Below are 25,091 nucleotides of genomic sequence, written 5' to 3' on the forward strand. Positions count from 1 at the left end.
GGGCAGCAGGTTCGCTGTTTAGGCATCAGGATGGGTCCGCGCTTAGCCGATTTCAATTCGCCAGAGTTCTTCGGGCGAGCGTGATAAACATCGGATTGTCTCCCGGATGTTACACTACGCACTCCTTCAGGATTGGGGCGGCTACTCAGGCCAGTATGCTGGGTCTTCCACCAGGGGCTCTCAAGCGGTTGGGACGTTGGCAATCGGGGCGATTCCAGCTATATGTGCGCCCTCATTTGCTTTAGGCCAGCGGCGCAGCATAGTTATGGTTTTGTTGTTTCATTGTAGGTTCTTCCCCGCGTTTTATATGGATAATTGGACACTCGTTTGTGTATTGGGCAGCTAGACGGGCTGAATGTAGACCCTATGGCCGGAACCTTGGTCTTCCTTACGATGTGGCAAGGGTACGTTGGAGGGGTATTCGGGGACTGTCCTGGGACGGGTTATATGCTGAGCTGGTCCAGCTCAGGCGCTACGTGTCGGGGCCGGTTACCCTGGTTATTCACGTGGGCGGGAACGATGTCGGACGGCGACGGTCGGTGGACCTGGTGCACGCGATGCGGCATGACTTGGCCCGCTGTGTCGCGTTGTTTAGGGACCTGACCCTCGTATGGTCCGAGATCGTGCCCCGCCCGGTCGGGCGAACCGAAGGAAAGGGTAAGGCTCTGGAGCGCTATAGGCGGAAGGTCAATATGACCATGGCCCGGTTTGTACGCCGGCTGGGTGGGTTTGTAGTGAGGCATGTGGAATTGGAGGGGGACAATGACGCACTCATGAGGCGGGATGGGTGCACCTGTCTCCGATTGGGCTGGACATTTTTAATCTGGGCCTGCAAACGGGAATTGAGGAGGCGCTGTCGGCGGGGGGGCGCGATGCCCGCGCAGTGTAGTGCGCTAGGAGGGGCATCGCGGTGGCGGTTTCCCTGGACAGCGCAGAGGAAGAAAGGACATTGGGGAGACGACAGCCGGCACGGAGCTGATGGCGAGGAGCTGGCTGTCGAGGCTCATGGTATCGAAGTTGTGAGAACTGCCTGTTGGGCAAATACCCAACAGCTGGCAGGTTTTGGACTGAGCAAATTGTTAAATTAAATAAAGCTGTGGCCGTTGCCCTTATCCACAAGAACCAGGTGTCACGTGTGTTATTGGGGGGCAACGGGTTGATGGTTGGGTATGGTTGGGTCAGCTGTCAAGATTCCCCCTGGAATAATAAGGAAGGGGGAACATGACTGCTGCCCAAGGATTGTGGGATGGTTTAGTAAAGGATACAATGTTGCAAAAACTGGGGGTTTCTTAAGGAAGGGGAGAGGGAGGGAACTTACCAGTCGGCAGGATCAGTTGAGGGCTCCTGACTGTTTTCCCACCCCCCCTCCCTGTTTCTGGTGTTGTGGTTTGTGTCTCGTGCTGTTGTTTTGTGTTGTCACAGCTTGGCGGTTTCCCTGGACAGCGCAGAGGAAGAAAGGACATTGGGGAGACGACAGCCGGCACGGAGCTGATGGCGAGGAGCTGGCTGTCGAGGCTCATGGTATCGAAGTTGTGAGAACTGCCTGTTGGGCAAATACCCAACAGCTGGCAGGTTTTGGACTGAGCAAATTGTTAAATTAAATAAAGCTGTGGCCGTTGCCCTTATCCACAAGAACCAGGTGTCACGTGTGTTATTGGGGGGCAACGGGTTGATGGTTGGGTATGGTTGGGTCAGCTGTCATGTGACCAGAGTCAAAGTTTTAAGCTTCCACCTGACTCATTTTACGATCAGCTGCCATCCTCCATATTAAATCAGTTCAAAGACACTGTTGTCTTACTTCCACTTGCAACTGCTCTTGGTGCCACGGTCTGTCTCACCTTGATAACACATAACTTTATTACTAATCACAATCATGTAATAGTACATGACTTTATTACTAATCACAATCATGCAATAGTATATTACATGATTGTGATTAGTAATAAAGTCATGTGTTATAATTCAAACTTCTTTAAAAAGTATACTTATATTAATAAACAGACTTTTAAGGAACACTCTAATGTTAGAAATACAAACATTTATTTCTAACGTAAGAGTTTTTTCCTCTTTCTATTTATCCTGCCGCCACTTGAAACTTAAATAAAGCAGTTTTACTCACCTACGTCCCCCGCCAGGATAGTCTCGCTGTGACCTCTACTCTGCCATGGCTGAGATCATCCCTAATGATAATCTCAGCCAAACCAATGCTTTCCCATAGAGAATATTATACAAGCATCTCTATGGGGAGTGTTCAGCCTGAAGACGCCAAATACCAGACCTGCAAATATTGCATGACCACGACAAGATGCACCTTTAGTGGCTGTCTGAGGACAGCCACTAGTGGTGCCTCTAGGAGACAATGTATCTCAGAAATGACAGTGTTTATACTGCTGAGACATTACGCTGTAGTGATTTTGGTGCTTAGAGTGTCCCTTTAAAAAAATAAAATCACACATCCACGCTCGTGCACACACGCATACAATGTCAGTTGATTATTGTAACATTCTCTCTCTCTCTGCTGGGTTATTTAAATATTTGCTATTTGTGTTACTAGATTCATTAACAGCAAACTGAAAATGATTATTAAAAATAGCTAAAAACTGAACATTGTACATGGAGATAATAAAAGCCCATGGAAGCTCAGTAGCAGTGCTGCAAACACCCTTTACTTTCTAGCACTCCAGAAATGGAAACTATAGAACTGGACCATATTCACTTCTAGCTGTTATACTTATATTTCTTTATCTGCAACCTTTGTATTTCCATAACATCTATGTAATAAGCAATGTTGTAGAAATGTTTTGATTTTTTTTATTTAAGAAAGCTGCTATTGGTAAAAAAAAAAAAAGTTAAAAAACAAATTGAATATTTTATTTGATTTAGTCAACCGAGACATTTTTTTAGTGGTAAAGTTTAGTGCAAACACCAGCTCTTAGAGGACATTATCTCCCTAATCCACTATCATCACTTGCTGTCTTTGTCTCTGGCAAAGGCTCAAGTGAGTGATTGTTAGATAACATACAGAGATCTGCATCTCGCTACTCCTTAAAGTGTACTTATCACAGTATAAACAACTTATGCCTAAATGAAAAAGCATTACATTTAATACGTACATTGGGCTAGCTGAAATGATAGCTAATGTATAGATTTAAATTTAAATGCTCTTTAAATTAGTCCCTTCCCTATCAGACAATCAATTCACACCAGAGACCTCTCTATGCTGATGCTTGGAGGTCTAAGCTAAGGACTGAGTGACAGGGGTGAGTGAGTGAACTTCCCTAAAGATGATTCTCCTGCTTTTTGTCATAATGCTATTATTCCAGCAAGCATTTATCATGTAGCAATCTGCATATAATATTTTCTGATGCTGATGTTCTTTCAGTAAAGACAGCATATTGGCGTCATTACGGAGTATTGACCAACTTTTCTTTTACATAAAGTAACAGTCAGGTATTTACAATTATGTGTAAACTACAAATATTTTATGAAATATATAATGCTTTTATATGTACACACAAATACACCATTGCCTCTGAAATGCACAGTTTTTTTTAAATAGAATTCAAAATTAATTTCAAATTTAAGATCAGAGTAACTGAACTGAAAGCATTACTAACATAGAGAACTTTTCCGGGTTCAACTATTTGAAATTTACTTTGAATTCACATTGAATTCTTACTTTTACTCTTTGCTGACTGCACTGATTTTTCTATCAGTCTTTATGATACCATCTATCGGACACTGCACATACCGGTATTTAAAATTACGGATTTTTGGATACAGTGTTTTTAAACATCCTTATACTGCTATTGTAAAAGCGACTAGACACACATAGGATAAACACACACAAACAGACACACACAAATGCAACTACACACACACTTCCTGTCTCTGTCTTCATTAACTAAATGCTCTGAATAAACCTTTGCATCTCAGTTAAATCCTATTGGCCACGGATTTTCTGCTTAATGCTAAAACCCCAACGACCCATTTTTCTACAGCAGCTACACTGTAGACACTGAGATCGGCTTATGAAATGTGTGTGTATATATATAAACACACACACACACACATTTCATAAGCCGATCTCAGTGTCTACACACACACACATATACATATATATATATATATATATATACACACACACACACACATATATATACAAACACACATGTACGTACACACATATTATACATTAAATAGTGCTCAAAGAATAGTATTTTACTAAATATTTTTACAGCAAAAGATTAAAAATCTGCTGAGCATCTCAAATTATTTAAGCTGTGTACCCGCAGAAGAAAACGGATATAAAACTTTCAACTCCATCACTGTGAGCTTGGCAAGAAATGTATTATTCAGCACTTACAAGTTAAGTCAATCTGGACATTATTACTTAAAGCACTTCAATGATAGCATGGACAGGAATACACTGAATGTGATCTCAAACCTCACAGGTATTTAAAGTACTTATCGAATCATTCTATTTTGTCACTGCTAGTAGCCCTTAGCTTGGATATATTTTTCGTAATTCAAGTATTATTCATTTCTTGAAGACTTACAAAGTGAGCAGCATTGGGATCCAATAAACCACGAGAAGTCTGAGTGAGCAGATGAAGTATGTATACAAACACACACTTTGTAATGATGAAGATAAAGTATATATATATATACATATATATATATATATATATATATATATATATAAAATAGAATCTTTTTAAAGCAGATGGATGGAATATTTAAATATATACAAAACATGCCAACTTTCCTGTTCTGTTCTGAGCATGTCACAGGTCTTCCCGTATTATGAGCGGCTCTAACCAGCCAAAACATAATTATAGTAAGAAGCCAATTTTATACCGATACAGTAATTACAGTAAGAGACCAGTTACAGTTAGGGAAAAAGGTATTTGATCCCCTGCTGATTTTGAACGTTTGCCCAGTGACAAAGAAATGATTAGTCTATAATTTTAATGGTAGGTGTATTTTAACAGTGAAATACAGAATAATAAAAAATCCAGAAAAATGCATGTCAAAAAAGTTATAAATTGATTTGCATGTCAATGAGTGAAATAAGTATTTTATCCCCTATCAATCAGCAAGATTTCTGGCTCCCATGTGTCTTTTATACAGGTAACGAGCTGATATTAGGAGCACTCTCTTTAAGGGAGTGCTCCTAATCTCAGCTCGTTACCTGTATAAAAGACACCTGTCCACAGAAGCAATCAATTAATCAGATTAAAACTCTCTTCACCATGGTCAAGACCAAATAGCTGTCCAAGGATGTCAGGGACAAGATTGTAGACCTACACAAGGCTGGAATGGGCTACAAGACCATTGCCAAGCAGCTTGGTGAGAAGGTGACAACAGTTGGTGCCATTATTCGCAAATGTAAGAAACACAAAATAACTGTCAGTCTCCCTTGGTCTGGTGCTCCATGCAAGATCTCACCTCGTGGAGTTTCAGTGATCATGAAAACGGTGAGTTAAGTCCAGAACTACATGGGAGGATCTTGTCAATGATTTCAAGGCAGCTGGGACCATAGTCACCAAGAAAACAATTGGTAACACACTAAGATGTGAAGGACTGAAATTATGCAGCGCCCGCAAGGTTCCCCTGCTCAAGAAAGCACATGTACAGGCCCATCTGAAGTTTGCCAATGAACATCTAAATGATTCAGAGGTGAACAGGGTGAAAGTGTTGTGGTCAGATGAGACAAAAATCAAGCTCTTTGGCATCAACTGAGCTCCCCATGTTTGGAGGAGGAGGAATGCTGGCTATGACCCCAAGAACACCATCCCCACCGTCAAACATGGAGGTGAAAACATTATGCTTTGGGGGTGTTTTTCTGCTAAGGGGCAGGACCACTGCACCGCATCAAAGGGACGATGGACGGGGCCATGTACCATCAAATCTTGGGTGAGAACCTCCTTCCCTCAGCCAGGGCATTGAAAATGGATCATGGATGGGTATTCCAGCATGAAAATGACCCAAACACACAGCCAAGGCAACAAAGGAGTGGCTCAAGAAAAAGTACATTAAGGTCCTGGAGTAGCCCAGCCAGTCTCCAGACCTTAATCCCATAGAAAATCTGTGGAAGGAGCTGAAGGTTCGAGTTGCCAAACGTCAGCCTCGAAACCCTAATGACTTGGAGAGGATCTGCAAAGAGGAGTGGGACAAAATGCCTCCTGAGATGTCTAGATTTTTTGGTGTTGTAATTCTGTCTCTCACTGTTAAAATACACCTACCATTAGAATTATAGACTGATCATTTCTTTGATAGTGGGCAAATGTTCAAAATCAGCAGGGGATGAAATATTTTTTTCTCTCACTGTACACAACACTACAAACAGTCTGCATATACATTCACATTATACCACAAACATCCCACAAATAATACACAGAGCCCACAACCCATACACACATACAACCTCACAAAGCATCAGTTGAACCATACATTACCTCAGCAAAATTCCCCAACATACAAAAATACCAAAAGGTTGCTTATCCCTGGTATATAGTCTCAGGACCAGAGATGGCCAGAGATGGCATTTAAAATAGTAATTTAAAACATTGATATGGACTAAGCAAAATCAAAAAATATATATTTTCAAATAACACTAACTGTATTAAAACCATGTTGAATTTAAAATGTGAATTACAGATTTTGGTAAGCACAAGTGTATTCAAATACCACATCATTTTTTAAATAAAATCTGTTTGACAATTTGCACAGAGGCAAAACGCCTGTCTTGAATTATAACCATGTTTGCAGGGTTTTTCTTCTAAAATTATACTGATAAAGATTATTCATGGCATTTCACGCTTTAATGTTTGCACAGCGTAAGCGTAAATATGAGCTATTAGGAGTGATACGGCTTAGAGCGAGACTGTCACTAAAATTTTCTTTGTGTAAATCAGTTGGAATTTTCCCAACAGATTAATATTATTTTAATCTAAGCAAGCTATAGTAGGTTTATCTGTAAACAGTACTTGATTTGACAGGTCTCCACTGTCCAGGCAGCCATTTTGAAACTGCATGACAACTTTCAAACCCAAGAGACAGTGTCACAATTAAAAAGAGTACACAGAGAGCATGTGATAACAGCAGCCAATCAAAAATTGTAAATTCTGTCCAGCCTTTTATTTTGCTAAGAAGAAAAATTATTCTTTGAGCTTCTTGTTGATGTTTAGATCTTACAGTGCCCAAGCGTAGTAAAAGGTAGCTATTTCTTTTTGTGTATTTCAAACTGTTAAACATATTTTAAAACGATCTTCATACGTTATAGTAATATCTTTAAAGTACTCTACTATTATTAGTGCATCTTTTCTAGACGAACTAAGGTTTGGTTTGGTATCAAAGATCATACTACAGCTCCACATCATTAAAACCCATAGCTATGATATAAATCAAGAGGGACCAGGGCCCAGTATATTAATCCAACAGCAAATCCAAAAATGTGGCCTGGGCATTTAAAGGCATACAATGCCAATAGGAGAGGGTGTACCAGAGAGGAGGTGTGTCATGCCATTACCACAAAGTGAGCATGTTAGTTTGATGCCCCTATAGGACATCTTCTGCACAGAGCCCTGCTGAACAGCTCTCACATAGGACTTTTGGGTGTCGAAGTGAGAGCAATTAAATTAGGGCTTTGGCCCTACATACGCTCACATCCCTGTCAATCGGAAAAGTCAAAAGGGATGGAGACAATTTTTTACATGTACAGAAATGTTTGAAATATTAGGCTTTTTCAGCAAAAGAACAAAAAAAATAAAAGAGAAAAAGTAAAAGTAAAGAATTGAAAAGTTATTTGTGCTTTTATTTACATTTATAAAGCTTTGTAATACATATCCAGGCTTTCAGGGACAAGGGTAAGAATCTAAAACGTAACCTTTATGCATACAAGTGTAAGAGAAAGCATCTTTGCATTTTAGACAGTGACGGCCTTAGGGGTGTGCAAGCTGTGCGCCGCACAGGATGCCATGGAGCAGGGGGCACCATGTGGCCGACACAGCTCACACATGGCTGGGTGACAGGAGTGCAGAGGGAGCTAGAGCAGGTACCCGGGTGGAGGATTTCATTATTCTCCACCTGGGTCTATGAAAAAAAATATCGAGGCAGCAGGGACGGGGCTTACCAAGTGACAGTGGTGGAGCTTATTGTGAGGCGGAGGCGGGGCTAAAATGGCAGCGGAGGTGGGGCTAAAACCTACCAGATGCTCCTGGTAACTGCTGCACAGGAAGGGGGAAGAAGGAGTCCCTGCTTCCCCAACAACCAACTGCCACCAATCCCCCTCCCAGCCATAATGGAAAGAGGTAAGTGTGTGTATGTGTGTGTGTGTGTGACTGTCTGTGTGTGTGTGTGTGTGTCTGCCTGTGACTGCCTGCCTGTGTGTGTGTGGCTGTTTGCCTGCCTGTGCGTGACTGTCTGTCTGTGACTGCCTGTCTGTATGTGTGTGACTGTCTGCCTGCGCGTCGCTGTCTGTCTGTGTGTGTAACGGTCTGTCTGTGTGTGTGACTGTCTGTCTGCCTGTGACTGCCTGCCTGTGTGACTGTCTGCCTATGTGTGTGACTTTCTGCCTATGTGTGTGTGACTGTTTGCCTGGGGGTGTGACTGTTTGCCTGTGTATGTGACAGTCTTCATGTGTGTGACTGTAACTGCGTGTGTTGCTGTAGCTGTGTCTTTGTCTGTGCCTGTATGTGTGACTACAACCGTGTGTATGACTATCTGCCTTTAATGGAGTGCATGTGTGCCTATCAGCGTGCGTAAGCGTCTGCCTGTCTGTAACCAAGTGTGTGTGACTCTCTGCTTGTAACGCAGTATGTGTGACTGTCTGCTTGTGACTGTGTGACGGTCTGCCTGTAACTGTGTGTGTGACTCTGTGTCTGTAACTGTTCGTGATTGTGTGTGACTGTCTGCCTATAACTGAGTCTTTGTCTCTGTGACTGTCTGCCGGTAACTGAGCATGTCTGACTGTCTGCATGTAACTGAGCATGTCTGACTGTCTGCTTGTAACTGAGCATGTGACTGTCTGCCTGTACCTGTGTGTGTGACTGTATACAGGCAACTTGGGCAGAGGGGGGGGGGGGGGGAGAGGGGGAGAGCCGTGAATACTTATTATTAAATATATAAAATTAGATTTACAGAGCATATTTAAGACTTTTCCCGTTACATAATTTTACTTTGCATATAAACAAAAACAAATCATCCAGACAAACAATTTAAGATCAAAACACCCTTGAGACCCAACTCATAATTTAGTCTGTAGGGCAGTCAATGTATCCATAGCCATAGATTCTATAGAAAAAGATTTTAACACAGGTATCTGAAATTATTAACTGTCTCTAGGTTATTTTCATAAATTTTCTGTTAGTGCAATATAATTCACTAATCTGTTTAACTGTATTAACTGTATTCAGTTAATCCAGAGGGGTTGGTTTATAAAAAGTTCTACAGTAAAGAGGTTTTCAAGGTTTTAATAACTTTTTTTATATATGTTGTAGCTTGTCTTGAAAACGTGTGTATTTTACAGAAAATATGTCCATGGCTCTCCACATGCTTTCTAGAAATTTTTGCTTATTTTGTTTAGGAGAGTTTTTTACATCTTCGCTCTATTATCTTGATGCAATCGTCCTAATATTTTCTTATGTATTGTCCCTTAACACTATTTAGACTGCTACACTAAGTTGCAAAGATGCCAGAATCTTTACACCAAACATACTACATGAAAATATCTCTGCAATCTAGTGACAGAAAAGGGTTTATTCTGTGGGCAATATTTATTGCAAGATAAGGAATACTTTATTGTCTATCAAATGTATTAATCCAATATTTCTGTGAAAGGGTTAAAGGGACACTTTAGTCACCCACATCACTTCATCTCAATGAAGTGGTCTGGGTGCATTATCCCTGTCCTTTTAACTCTGCAATGTAAAACCTTACAATTTTTTAGAACCTGCATTTACATTGCAATATTACGTCCATCTCTAGAGGTGCTTCCTCTACTCTGACCAACTAAAACTCAGTCACGTGATACTGAAGCCATGCATGTGTAATAGGTACCCAATGCTCCATTATAATGATCATTGGATTGGACCGTCACAGAGATGGCCATGCCTCTTCTGTGACATCATGGGATGAGAAGAGAACAGCAGTGGCAAGGGAACCTCGGCACATTTAAAAGTTTAAAGGTATTAAATGTTATTGCAAATTGGGGGAGGGGGACCTATATAGATCTAGGAACAGGGACACTATAGCATAATAAGTACAGATTTGTATTCTGAATGTTATAGTGTCCCTTTAAGTAATACATTTTAAAAAAAATGTTAATAGGAATATTTTTTTATTTTTAGGTACACCTGCGCAATCTATACCCATTACTGCAGTGGGTTGCAAAAGAATACTGGATCTATAAGCCTTATCCTTTATCACAGACATAAGAGAATAGAGCTATACTTCATCTTCTGACAATGGAAATATATGCAGAATAGTGCACAGCATTGAACTGTCACTGGAGCGGTCAGTAAAATGATAGTAGCCGTAGTGTTTCTACTTTTTCAGTAGTTTCAATCACCAAAACTAATTAATGGAATTACTCCTGGGGAGTGACCTCCATATTCCATAATCTACTCTGTACAGAGATTTTGGGGATATGATCAGATCACACAGATCAGATTGATAGGTTTCTGATGGAACCTGTTCCTGGTCTGAGTGGGTGCTGCAAGAAGATATCAGAAAACTGACATTTTATATCATTATTTCATTTTATTTATTTTTTATAAATGAATAAAAAAATAATGATAGTTTTCATTTTAAATGTATTCATTTATTAATTTCATATTAAAATGTAAACAGGAATCGTTGTCTTTTTAAAAAAAAAAAAAAAGCATTAGCTACATGCGGTATCAAAAAATAAGAGCTTGTGTCTATCCTGCAGTGTCCCTTTAACTATTTTTGTACATAATTATTTCACTGTGCAAATATACACTCTGATAACTCAACAGTGTAAGCAAACATATTTTCTGTACTTCTATGGAAGAGCTACCACATAGAATCAATACAAGGGGTCAAGGCAATGGCAAGATGGAGAGTTGATTCCTTTATTTCGGTGGCTTTGGAGGAGTCGAACTTACAGCCAAGCACATTACAGTGAAATATATGAATGAGATTGAGAGCAACTGTAAAAAAAGAGTATGTGACATAGTATATATGTGGAGAAGCACATGTCAACTTGACCTGGAGGTCATTCTCTCTCAGTTGGATACAAGTGTTGAGAGCAATTAGAGCACATCCTTCTTTGTTATCGACTGGAAAAATAATATCCTTGTCTGTATGTGTTATACTTAATTACTATTATTTATCAGAGCTGGTTTTAGTCTTCTTTATACCTCTTCCTTTTCTCATACTTATATCATACATATGTATTACATAAATAAATAGCAAAAACAAGCAATTTATTTTGTTCCTGATTTTAAAGAGAACCCAGAGGATCTTTAGAGCTGTAGACCACCAAACCTTCAACAACAAATTATCAACATGAAACTACCCACTGATGGGAAGAATAAAGAAAAAATGATCAGGTAAGGCAAAAAGCCTCCATGCAAATTGTGCCATCACATATGCACAGACAACAATAAAACCTACAGAATTAAACTACTAATGGACATCTAGAAATGTGGTATATATGATACAATACACCAAATGCAACATAAAGTGCTACATTGGGGAAAGCACCCAGCAATTAGATGGAAGGATGGATATGTACAGCACTCCATTAAACACCACAAAGAAGAATCTTACTGCAGTCTTGTGGGAAACCATTTTATCCAGCCTGATTACTCAATCAAGGTCCTAAAAATCAAAGTACTCAAAGGGGATTCCAAAAATCTCTCTCTCTCTCTCTCTCTCTCTCTCTCTCTCTCTCTCTCTCTCTATCTATTTCTGCTTAGGTTGTATATAGGCCTTCAAGCATATTGTGGATTCTTGGATATGAATTCATCCATTCTTAATGTGTGTAATTATTATTTTAACTCTACCCCTTCTAGTACCATCTCTTGCACTGTTCGTTTGTTTTTTACTCTCTCTCCCCCACTCACTGTGTGATCCTTATACAAAACATTTACACCTATTTTAGAATGGTGTCTATTTTCTGCCAGGCCTGTGTCTTATCTGCACTTATGTTACTTTAACCCCTTATCACAACTCAAATTTTCTATGTGTGGTGTTTACTCAGAAATGCCTTAGACTTGAGAAAGGGAGGTTTTCCTGAAAGCTTGTCATTCCAAAATTCTGTTAATCCCCCCAAAAAATTAGATACTAAATTAATCTGTTATTTTGCATCTTCATCACTTGACTAATACGGCTACAATCTCTACTCTCTCTCCAACACCCAGAAACCGCATCCTCTCCAGCCAACTTCCTTATTATCAACAGTTATTTTGTCCAACCAGGATAGCAATGATAGGCGGAGAGCTCTTGGGCTGGATTAATGAATGTTCGACATTAATAAATTGGCTGAGTAAACCAGGTTGTTTTTTGTTAAATCTCTCCCAAACATTTTGATAAATCATACAAGATTTTAAACTATGGCCATCAATGAAATAGCTTGTGTAAGTAAAAGAAAAAAATATATGGGGAAAAAAATACATTCCTCAATTGTTTTTTAAAAAATACCCATTTCACTCCTATATTGTTCAGAATGTTCTCAGAAATGATTTTTCAGGGCAAGTGTGAACAGTAATTTAGTTACCAAGCTTATGGATAAATAACAATGTGATTTGACAAATCCTTTTGCAATTACAGAAACGGTTTTAGATATTTAACACGGATATGAAATGTTGCGTGGAACAAACTTGCATTTTACAAATAGATTCAATAAAGAGCAAAATATCCCTAGATTACCCGCTGTATAGCTCACAGCAACTTTACTTATATTAATATTTATTTGCAACATTAAGGACAAAATAGCTAAATTGGAAAATACGTAACTTGTCTAAATTGAATATTTTAGGCCTACAAATGTATTTCTACACAAATCAGTCTTTAGTAAAAAAATGTTGTGTAATGTAATCACTATTTCTTCAAAAAGTTAAACAACAAAAAAATAAATAAAACCCAAATGAACAAATGGGCCAGAAGAAGGTGATGTGATAATAAAGAACATAAGATGTATGTCACAAAATAATGTAAATCTGTCAATATACTCCCCAAAATAATGTACTTATTAGAAGTCAAACATTCAATTAAAGACATAGCAATTAGGTTTATAAGGCCATATATTGATTGCCATTCATATAAATCTCAAATGTGCCAGTTACTGTTTAGCACTGAACAGTATGAAACTCTATGCTCGTTAATTAATATAAATTAACAAGGGAAATCAGAATTCTCAGCTGAAAAGGAAGTGACAGAGTGTCATTAGCTGAGATTCAATTTCGAAAGATTTCAAGAAATAACTTAGCACCCACATCTTTGTGTGAACCACACATGTGCTTGGTGTATCTGAACGCCATTTTCAATGGCAGCTTTTATAACCACTGGGCATCCCTTACCACGCTATGGAAACATTTACTACGTTGTTTGAGTACTTGATTTGACCATGCCAGTGCCTGAACTCTGAAAAAGTATGCATCACTATCCTCTGGAATTCAAAGGGTTTAATAGATCCGGGATTTCAGCAGCCATTTAAAAGATGGGATTTGCAATTATGTATCCAAGTCAATTTATTATTTATGAAACACACTGAGCAGAAGAAAATTATCTTGTATAATATACATATATAATAAATGCAAACCAATCAATAAGTACTTTAGGTAGAAAGAAAATGCCAAATAAATATTGCATTGAATGCTTCACATAATGTATAATAAAAGAGTACTAACAATAAGGCATTTTATAGCTCTATAGTCAGTGCTTGTCACATCCGAGTGTTTGCCCACTTGGTAAAAGAAAATTGTACAATACAAACTCAGCAGACATAAAACATTTAATAAAACAAACTATTTATTGTGTGTTGGAAAGCTATGAAAATGTGATGAAAAAGCAAAAAAGCTATTTTTGTTGCTCTTCCAGCAAAAAGCACAGTTATGCGTATTTTATAAAATGCATGCCTATAACGTGATTATTCCTCTAGACAATTTTGGCGCCTTTGTATCCCAAAGATCTGGACTGCCCGTATGGGTGGGACCAGTCTGATATGCTTCAGATATGTTCTCTCTGTAATGGCACAAGATGAGCTAAAACCAGCCTGAGTTCTGAGCGGGGACCCACCGAAGGGCAGGCTATTTCAGCTGCTGTCCGTTCTCAGAATACTCTTGCGACCCGTTTTTTTCTCTCCCAAAGACATTCAAATTTGTCTCAAAATAATGTCTACCTGATTTAATTCTTACTATGTACATTCATTACATTTGTATAATGCTTAACCCTGTTATTAGGCATTTATTGTAAACAGAGTATGTACTAAACAAAGTCTATGGCCAAAGCGAAACTGAGGGATCCATTTTGAATTTTGCTTCTGGTTCGTCAAACTACAAGGCAACTTCTTGGGTACAGAGGCCCAAAATATTATAATAAAGTAGGAAACAACAGGTGTAATGACCAGTCACCGTATCTTACAATATCTCCAGTAAACTGAGGCAGACATTAGAACATAATACTTTATATTAATATTGTGGTTATTTTGCATAACGTAACTGCATAACAGCAAAATTTGAATTTGTGAACACTATTCTTAAAGCGAATTGACGTATATGTTGAAATAATGTCCGATAACCAGTGTAACAAGCATAATGTCTAATATAATAATGACATCACTTTCGGATTCAGACTTGGCCTATTGTTAACACAAACATGACATTGTTGCCCACCAACATTTGAATTTTTTTATAATCAGTACAATGGAATCAGTATTGGGTACTAGTTTTGAGTAGCAAACAGTTATATACTTATCGACCAATGATTAACAAAATTACAAAACTATGCAATAACAATTTAGCTTATATTTAAAAATTGATTATTTAAACGGTGTGTGCATTGATAAAGACTAATTCCCCAAAAGTTTGTTATAAGAAAAAATATGTATCACCATACACTCAGCTCTAATAATTTCAAGATTATGGTTGGCCTACTTTTTAAAATTATCGCATACACTTTATGTCGCAGTTATAATATATTACACTATATAATACGCAGCAATTAAAGTATGAACCATTTTTCATTTAGCACATTAACCATATCAATGCTGCAGAGGCCTTTAGAAGAAATGCACATTCTCATAAGGAAAGTATTAAAGTTTGGTAAACTAAATAAATATATAAAACAAGACTAAAAACAATTAAACACTTCACAAGTCTAAAACAACACGCATCACTAAACTGTATTATTTTACACATTGTGAACTAAATGTAACTGGCTCCAAAGTGCTGTTTTTATACAGCAGCACAAGACGAAGCACTATTTTACAGTAATTTAGTCCTCCTCAGATCAAGACAACAGCAGCAAGTGCAGGATGCCATACAGCCAGGCATCACAAGTATGTACACATTCATTTGTGTAGCAGCAAGAAAATACCAAACATGTCACAAAGCTAAAAAAGAAACAGAGGGAGTGAATAGCGCGGTGGGACTGTTTTACACATCAAAGCAAACCAAGACGGGAGAATCCTTGACACAAAAGCTTGCAATCTAAGGCGATTTAAGCCCTGTTTCCGGTAACATGCACATTTAACCTCAGCACTGCTGGTGTGGGCACAAACTGTCAATGCTGTGGTATCTTCTGCCATTGTTGCTTCTTTTTTTTTTTAATTACTTTTATGCATGAGGGCAGTTTGGAAGGATTCACACAGGAGCAGCAGGGATACAAAGGGTTTTGAAAATACACACGTAAAGCACATGATCTGAGAGCTGAGCTACACTACACATATCAATGGAACAAATACAACGTCTTCAGTGAGAGATAAGAGATACTGTATTCACTAACCTGCTCCTCCACTGGACAATGCTGTGTTCCAAACCTGCAGGGTCACTCTCAGTGCTGTCCTATGTGTGTCTTGATTCCAACTGAGCACAGATGGCCAGGAGCCCTGAGCCTTGCTGGAATGAGGCAAAGCTTTTTTTTTTTTCCTCCTCTTGCTTAGCCCCTAGCAGATAAGCCTGAGTCAGGCACAGTGAGCTAGCGACACCCCCTCCACCAATCATTTCAATTAGTGCCACATGAGAGGAGCTTCTGCCCAAAATCTGCTTAGGAAAGGGCCAGAGGGCAGGGCAATCTCCTTTGCTCAACAATGACCAGAAGCTGCTATAAATATAATGAACAAAGGCTCTGTCAGAGCTGGGAATGTGATGTCCTAATCCGAGAGAACACTATACCCAACACACAGCCTTGTGCAATGACTGCTCCTCCATCCCATCCATAGACAGACAACAAGCAGCAATCTGCTGGGATCCGATCACAGGAGTCAACAGCAGCCCAGCAGATATTTATTAAGATGTTATCCTGGTAGCTACTGCTCATCTGATAAAGGACTGCTTGTAGTTGGCACACGGCTGAGCCCACTCCTTCTCTCTGTATTCAGCACATTGAAATCATGTGCTGACAGTTCCAGGAACTACATCTACAGTGATTTCATCTGCTTTATTCATCATCTCTGAGAATTCTCACACAGCAGGCTTCATACTCATTGCTTTAGTATACTGTTCTAATATATAGTATGTGCGCATGCTGTGTGTATGTGTGTGTATATACTATTATTTAGTATTTTTCAGTAGGTATGACATGTAATATATGACATACTGTATAATGTTTTTTTTTTTTACATGGCGTATCTGCCAAGCAGGGAAAGGAAATTACCTACATTATTTAGGTTTTAAAAAGCGCAAAAGAAGTTGGGATCTGACTTTTTAGGATTATTTACTAAAGTGAGAATTTAAAGTGAATTTAAATTTCAAGGTAAAAATAGTCGAACTGGTAACAGTCTCTAAGTTAGCTATGCTTTCACTACAGCTACTCTGGCCTTAAATCTGAAATTCCTTAGGAATTCTCACTTTAGTAAATAACCCTGTTAGTGTGTCAGTGTAATAAGTGCAAATAGGCGACTCTTACACCACACTCCACCATTTAGTAAAATTGAAAGTAAGCAAACCATAAGTTGTTTCGATTAAGACAATATGAAATACGAAGGATATTTATTGGAAACAGGGCAGGACTGGGAAAAAAAATTTGGCCAGGTCATTTTTTAAAATCATACCGGCCCACTGAGAGGGGGCGGGGCCAGATAGGGTGTGTTTTGCCATCACCAATGACAAGCAGACCCCCTCTCACAGTGAGCATGTTGGTTCAATGCTCTTCCAGGGCAGATCATGCGTAGAGCTCTGCTGAAGAGCTCTAGCATGAGAACAAGACCCTGTATTTGTTCTGCACAGCGCAAGCAAATTTAATAACATGCTTGCACTGTGTTTGCTTGAAATTTTTGTCTCTGGTGTCTCTATAAATGGATACCAGGAGACAAAAATGCCAGGAAAGAGTACTGTGCATGTGTTTGGAGCCTGCTTGTGGGATTGTGTGTGTGTAGAGTGAGCCGATTGTGGTGTGGTTTTGTGTAAATAGGTTGGTTTCAGTCGTGGTGTGTTTGTGGTGTAATGTAATGTGCGTTTGTCTAGGTGCTGTAGAGAGTGTGTGTATAGGGGGCATAGTGTGTATAGGGGATGTAGTGAGTGAGTGCATATAGGCTGTAGTGTGTGTGTATAGGTGATGTAGTGTGTGTAGCAGCTGTAGAGAGAGTGTGTTTAGGGAATGTAGTATGTGTTTGCTTACAAGGAATCTAGTGTCTGCAGGGGGAATCCAGAGTTTGTATGTCAGGAATGTAGTGTGTGTGAAGGGGATCTAGTGTGTGTTTGAAGGACCCAGAGTGTGTATTGGAGATCTAGTGAGTGAGTGTGTGTGTAGAGGATTCAGAGTGTATATAGGGAACTAGTGTGTGTATGTGTTTAGATGATCCAGAGTTGGGTAAGGGATCTAGTGTGTGTCTGGAATATAATGTGTCTGGAATATAATGTGACGGGAGAGGAACACTAAGGGACATGGAGGGGGTTAGGGTGACACAGTGAGTTACCGCACCGGGTGACACTAACCCTAGAGACGCCACTGCCAAGACTCAAGCTATGGACTTCTCAGGTATGGCTGATTACTACAGGCAATTTGTCCCAGAATAAAAAGCCCCTGACTGACTTAACCAAAACTAACCTCTCCAGACAAGTCATGTGGTCTCCTAAATGTGAGAAGGCCTTTTAACAGTTGAACAATACTCTGGTTAATGCCCCAGTACTTGTGGCTCTTGATCCAATAAAGTGCTTTATTGTTCACAGATGCCTCAATGTTTGTCATGGGAGCCGTTAGGGTCAGCGAACACCCAGTGGAGAAAGAATACCTGCCCCTGGTCTGGTTGCTGAATAGATTGCAAACCTATCTTCCTGGATGGCCATAATCGCATACCACAACCCATAGGTGTAGCTTAACATGGTGGCAGGGGACAATGCTTGCTTACTTCGGTGCAGCCTAGCCCTACAGTTATATGATTTCACAAAACACTCTTTACCCGGTAAGCAGATTGAAAATGCTGATAGCTTGTTCTGGAAAATTGAGCTTGAAAAAGAACTGTTTGTGTCTCCCAAAGTAATGGTTAAGTGGGAGCAGGAAGGTGATGACGCATCCAGCAACACCAAGAACTTGAATAAGCTCCCTTCTATGGTGCTCCAGTAAGCAATTATTTGAGACTGTGATTTGTTATCAAACAGTTTGGAACTCAGAGTCGGACTGGAGGATGGTTGTGGCCCTGCCAATCTTCAACCATTGATTACTCAAGCTAGACACCTCTGATCCAAGTGCTTTTTGGAGGAGCAGTGACAGGGGTTATAGGGACATTGACCAGGTTAGAGGGGGTGGAGGAGCTTTGACAGGGGGTAGAATGGCAGTGACAGGGGGTTGAAGGGGTGGAGGAGCAGTGACAGGGGATAGAGGGGGTGGAGGAGCAGTGACGGGGTAGAGGGGCAGTGACAGTGGGTAGAGGGGGTGGAGCAATTACAGGGGGTAGAGGAGAAGTGACACTGGGTAAAGGGGGTTTATAAATATCTTTTTTTATATTTTTATTATTAAAATGATTCCCCCCTCTGGTGGAGTCCCCTGGTGGTCCGGCAGGTGCCCTCTCTCTCTCCGGTCTGCAGCGACTCCGAGAGTGAGCTGCAGACCACGTAGTAAGTCTCGCAACCTCCAGTCAGAGCGTTGCCATGGTAACCCGCGGCAACGCTCTGACAAGCTGGAGATCGCGAGATACCTCAGTCTGCAGCTCACTCCCGGCGGAGCTGCAGACTGGAGGCTGGCTCTCCATCAGGGCAGACTGACTGGAGGGGTCTCGCACCCGGCGGCATTATGGGCAAGCCGCCGGGCCCCATCCTGTGTTGGGCCCTCTGTCATAGACATAGGACCCGACATGTTAGTTGGCCCTAAGGTGATTTAGGCGGCTGCGGGGCCCCAGACAGCGCGAGGCCTTAGGCGGCCACCTAAATCACTTAATTAGAGAGCGCCTCTGCTCAAAGGAGTCTATCCTACTTTATGAGTTGCTAAGGTAGTGTATCCTGGTTCACTGGAAAAAGTATGCCTTTTGCCCTCCAACAGCTATCAGGCCTGTTCTTTTTCCTTGGGCAACAATCCCTCCCCTAGTTAGACCTTTCTATGACCCCTTTTTAGCATATTGATATGGAAGGTGCATCTAACCCTCTCATCAGTGGAGCTTGCAGCTATTTAGGTAATGTCACAGCCTTGTTCCAACACATTGTGGAGACCCTGCCAAGTGCCCTGGAGTTTGTCATTTTGTACTGGTGTAAATGCTAGGAACCTCTGGCCAATTTAAAAATTGTCTCCTAGCACTACTATCGAACCAGATGGACAGTTTGGGTTGCTGGAGGTTTTCCCGTACCGTGTCATTTGTTCCAGGCAGTTCCTTAGCTCCAGCACATGTCCCATGTGCCACTGCTTCCCCCTCCCAGTGTTCCTGAATGATTTCTATGGGTCCCCTCACGCGCCTCCCATACAATATCTGAAATGAGGAGAACCAGGTGAATTCCTGTGGCACCTCCCGGTATACAAATAGGAGGTGTGGTACAAACTGTTCCCAGTCCTTGCAAGACCTGCCAACTGTCTAAAGCATCTACTTCAGAGTCCCATTAAACTGCTTGCACAGATTTTTGATTTGGTAATAATAGGGGGAGCTCTGGATGGGTTTCCAGAGTTGGTGTGTGACCTCTGATGTGAACTGGGTGCCCTAATCTGATAGTCTCCCATGGAAACCCCACCACAGAGAACAAGCGCATCAGGGCATCATCCGCCATTTCAGCTTGAATACTGGTCAACGCTACCTCCTCTGGGTACCTAGTAGCATAGCCCACCACAGCAATACTGGAGGGACTAGGCTTAGCAAATGGTCCTACAAATTCTACTGCTACCCTGATAAAGGGTTCCTCTCTGGGAGGCATGGACTCCTTCAAGTTCTCGGGGTGGCTGGCTGGAGTCATCACTTCCCTGATCTCCCCTCTAAATAGCACTCAGGCTGGCGGTCCTGGGACCGAGAATGCTGCAATCCACTTGAAGATACATTGGGTCGCAGCATTCTTTTGATCTGGTGTACAATTCCATGATGTTTTTTTGTCAAGTGCTCTCCTGGTCGAGTGCTCCTGGTCGAGTGCTCTGTGCTTCATTCAGTCCCAAGGAGTATCCTGAAAGTCTGTGGGGGCTGGTTGGGCCAAAGGCTAGGCTCCTTATATTGCATGGTGTAAAAGCTCTCTAGTGGAGGAGTTGGTTCGGAGTCCAGTGCTAGTTCAGGCTGGAACTGCTGCAAAGCCACTGCCGTAGAGACATACTAGGAATGGCAGATGGATCACTGTAGGATCTGGTAGACTTAGAGTTGTGTATAAAAGGCATATTGCACAGTCTGTTGCTCTACATAATTTATTTTCTGCACTTTCAGAGTGTAATGGTGATATGGAGACCGGCACTGAGGGTAGTGGTGTTGTGGAGAGAGGCATTGAGGCTAGTGGTGTTGTGGAAAGAGGCATTGAGGCAAGTGGTGTTGTGGAAAGAGGCTTGGAGACTATGGCAAGGCCTAGTAGAAAGCAGTTGTTGTTAGGGGATTCCATCATAAGAGGTGTGGAGATGGACAATGGTGGTCTTGTGAGGTGTCTTCCCGGAGCTACTGCTCACAGAGACAGGAGACGTATCTGTAATATTGTTAAGCGAGCAAAGCAGGAAGGCGAATTGGATGTACTTGTCCATCTAGGGACAAATGACTTGGCTTGCAATGAGGTTTCAGAGGTTAAGGACGTTTTTAGTGTTTTTGCCAATGATATAAGGCAGGTTGCTTCCACACTGTCATTCTCTGAAGTTCTGCCTGTGCATAACACTCAGAATGACAGGCGGATGCGTATTAGGGACTTTAACTTGTGGCTTGGTGAATGGTGTCGGGAGCAAGGATTTGGCTTTATTTCTCATCGTAGCTCTGTTTGGAATGGAAATAAACTGTACAAAAAAGATGGTTTGCATCTTTCTCAAAAGGGAACAAATGTTCTCAGTGAGCAGTTCAGAGGTTTTGCTAGGGGAGGGGGAGGGGGCAAAAGGGTGATAAAACATCAGTCCCCCAAAAGAAGGACAGAAGGTGCCTGTAGCAGGTGTGTTAAAAAATGATAAGCTTAGAGTCATGTCTACAAATGCTCGCAGTTTAGGGAATAAGATCCATGAACTTGTGGCAATAATGGCAACTGATAGTGAAGATTTAGTCGCTGTTACTGAGACATGGTATAATGAGAAAAAGGACTGGGACATAGCAATACCAGGGTACTCTTTATATAGAAAAGACAGGGAAGGCAGAAAAGGGGGAGGGGTGGCCCTGTATGCGAAGGATAGCATAAAATCTAGCCTAACAAAAGTTAGTGAGGCGAACATAGAGTCCGTTTGGGTTACGTTACAATTTGGTAATCACACAGTAACTCGTGTAGGTATGATTTATAAGCCCCCAGGACAAATTGAAGAGTTAGATAATATACTAGTTGAGGAAATAGCTAAAATGACAATGAAGGGGGAAGTTATCATCATGGGTGACTTTAATCTTCCTGGTGTGAATTGGAAAACAAAAATAGCTGCTTGTGCCAGGAGCACACATATTCTAAACTCCCTACTGGTATTGTCTCTAAAACAAGTAGTTGAGGAGCCAACTCGTAAAGAGGCCATACTAGATTTAGTGTTAACAAATGGAGATTTGGTATCCGATATTACTGTAGGTGAAAGTTTAGGATCTAGTGATCATCAGTCAGTGTGGTTTAATATAAGAACAGTGACTGAGTCACACCACACAAAAACAAAAGTTTTAGACTTTAGAAAAACAGACTTTATTAAAATTAGAATATGTGCAAAGGAGTCATTATCAGACTGGCGCAATTGAAATGGAGTCCAAGAGAAATGGGATTATTTAAAAGTTGCACTACTGAAGGCAACAGAACATTGCATTAGACTTGTCAGTAAAAGCAAAAAAATCAAGAAACCACTGTGGTACTCGGCAGATGTGGCCAAAATAGTAAAAAACTAAAGGTTAGCATTTAGTAATTATAAAAAAAACCAGAGTGAGGAAGACAAAATGATCTATAAGATTAGGCAGAAAGAGGCTAAGCAAGTTATAAGAGCTTCCAAATCACACACAGAAGAGAAAATAGCACAGTCAGTAAAAAAGGGGGACAAAACTTTTTTTAGATACATAAATGAGAAAAGAAAAGTAAAACAAGGATTAGTTAGATTAAAAACAAAAGAAGGAAGGTATGTAGAAGAGGATGAAGGTCTAGCTGACTGCCTCAATTAATATTTTTGTTCGCTATTTACAGATGAAAATAAAGGAAAGGGACCTCAGTTAAGAAAAAGGATAAATGAGTCATTTATTACACGTGAGTTTACAGAGGAAGAGGTTCTATTTCAACTCTCAAAAGTAAAGACAAATAAGTCAATGGGACCTGATGGAATACACCCAAAGCTATTAAAAGAGCTTAGTGGTGTACTAGCAAAACCATTAACAGATTTATTTAACCAATCATTGATAACAGGAGTAGTCCCAGAAGATTGGAAGTTGACGAATGTTGTGCCCATTTAAAAGAAAGGTAATAGGGAGGAGTCGGGCAACTATAGGCCAGTAAGCCTTACTTCAGTAGTGGCGAAAGTGATGGAAACCATGTTAAAGGATAGGATTGTTGAACATCTAAAAACACATGGATTTCAAGACCAGAGACAACATGGATTTACTTCAGGGAGATCATGCCAAACTAATCTTATTGATTTTTTTGATTGGGTAACTACAATTATAGATCAGGGTGGTGCAGTAGACATTGCTTACCTAGATTTCAGTAAGGCTTTTGACACTGTTGCACATAGAAGGCTTATCAATAAACTGCAATATTTAAGTTTGGATTCCAATATTGTTGAATGGGTAAGGCAGTGGCTGAGTGACAGGCAACAGAGGGTTGTAGTCAATGGAGTATATTCGAAGCTTGGGCTTGTCACCAGTGGAGCACCTGAGGGATCTGTACTTGGACCCATTCTCTTTAATATTTTTATTAGTGATATTGCAGAAGGTCTTGATGGTAAGGTATGTCTTTTTGCTGATGATACTAAGATATGTAACAGGGTTGATGTTCCAGGAGGGATAAGCCGAATGGCAAATGATTTAGGTAAACTAGAAAAATGGTCAGAGTTGTGGCAACTGACATTTAATGTGGATAAGTGCAAGATAATGCATCTTGGACGTAAAAACCCAAGGGCAGAGTACAGAATATTTGATAGAGTCCTAACCTCAACATCTGAGGAAAGGGATTTAGGGGCGATTATTTCTGATGACTTAAAGGTAGGCAGACAATGTAATAGAGCAGCAGGAAATGCTAGCAGAATGCTTGGTTGTATAGGGAGAGGCATTAGCAGTAGAAAGAGGGAAGTGCTCATGCCATTGTACAGAACACTGGTGAGAAGTTCTCCAGAAGGATATTGATACCTTAGAGAGAGTTCAGAGAAGGGCTACTAAACTGGTTCATGGATTGCAGGATAAAACTTACCAGGAAAGGTTAAAGGATCTTAACATGTATAGCTTGGAGGAAAGACGAGACAGGGGGGATATAATAGAAACATTTAAATACATAAAGGGAATCAACACAGTAAAGGAGGAGACTATATTTAAAAGAAGAAAAAATACCACAACAAGAGGACATAGCCTTAAATTAGAGGGACAAAGGTTTAAAAATAATATCAGGAAGTATTACTTTACTGAGAGGGTAGTGGATGCATGGAATAGCCTTCCAGCTGAAGTGGTAGAGGTTAACACAGTAAAGGAGTTTAAGCATGCGTGGGATAGGCATAAGGCTATCCTAACTATAAGATAGGGCCAGGGACTAATGAAAGTATTTAGAAAATTGGGCAGACTAGATGGGCCGAATGGTTCTTATCTGCCGTCACATTCTATGTTTCTATGTTTCTAAGTTATTAAAGTTACTGGGTCAATCCATCACACCATCAATTTATTATGACATAGATTTTCCCCCTATTTTTTAAAAATGTCATGACATGTAAATAAAATGTAATGATCATAAAAAAAAAAACAGAGCAGATAAAATAATCAGAGATCCTTACTTTGCAAGCATGCACAGACCATGTGCTCTGACTGTGCGTTAGATGCATCTGATGTCAGATTTGCTGTTGTGATGACAGCTGCTTGCTTGGTGCTGAGTATTGTTTGTTTATCGGGGGTGGAGATACAGGAGTGGTTTGAAAGGTCTAGTTTAAATGGCAATGCATTCATACTGCTGGGGGGATGTGAGCAAACAAGCAAGCCAACAGAAGGCATGGTTGCAGGTTCAGCAATCTGCACTTTCCATGAATTATAAAAGCCCAAAGGCCATGCATAGTGCCACCCAAGGATGGACAATAGATAAATGCACAGAGTCATATGATGCATTGCCAGCATTAAGTGAGCTATAGTTCCATAACAGATGGGATCTCTATTTTGGTCATTCCAGAGCCTC

The 25,091-nt window shown here is 40.5% G+C and overlaps 1 protein-coding gene across 5 annotated transcripts in view; it reads right to left on the reverse strand.

The window, feature by feature from the left end:
• The window catches only part of LOC134608777 (poly(rC)-binding protein 3-like), a 1,002,469-nt gene that overhangs the window by 183,738 nt on the left and 793,640 nt on the right, over window positions 1-25,091 (reverse strand). Inside the window, exon 1 of one of the 5 annotated variants that reach the window (XM_063451875.1) lies at window positions 15,976-16,555. The exons of 3 other annotated variants lie outside the window; for them this stretch is intronic. The gene's annotated coding sequence lies outside the window, so the exon portion shown is untranslated. Of the gene's footprint in view, window positions 1-15,975; window positions 16,556-25,091 lie in introns of those variants that run through there. One more of the 5 variants, XM_063451873.1, reaches the window with a different exon arrangement.

Source organism: Pelobates fuscus, chromosome 4, assembly GCF_036172605.1.
Source record: "Pelobates fuscus isolate aPelFus1 chromosome 4, aPelFus1.pri, whole genome shotgun sequence".
In the NCBI taxonomy this organism is placed as follows: Eukaryota; Metazoa; Chordata; class Amphibia; order Anura; family Pelobatidae; genus Pelobates; species Pelobates fuscus.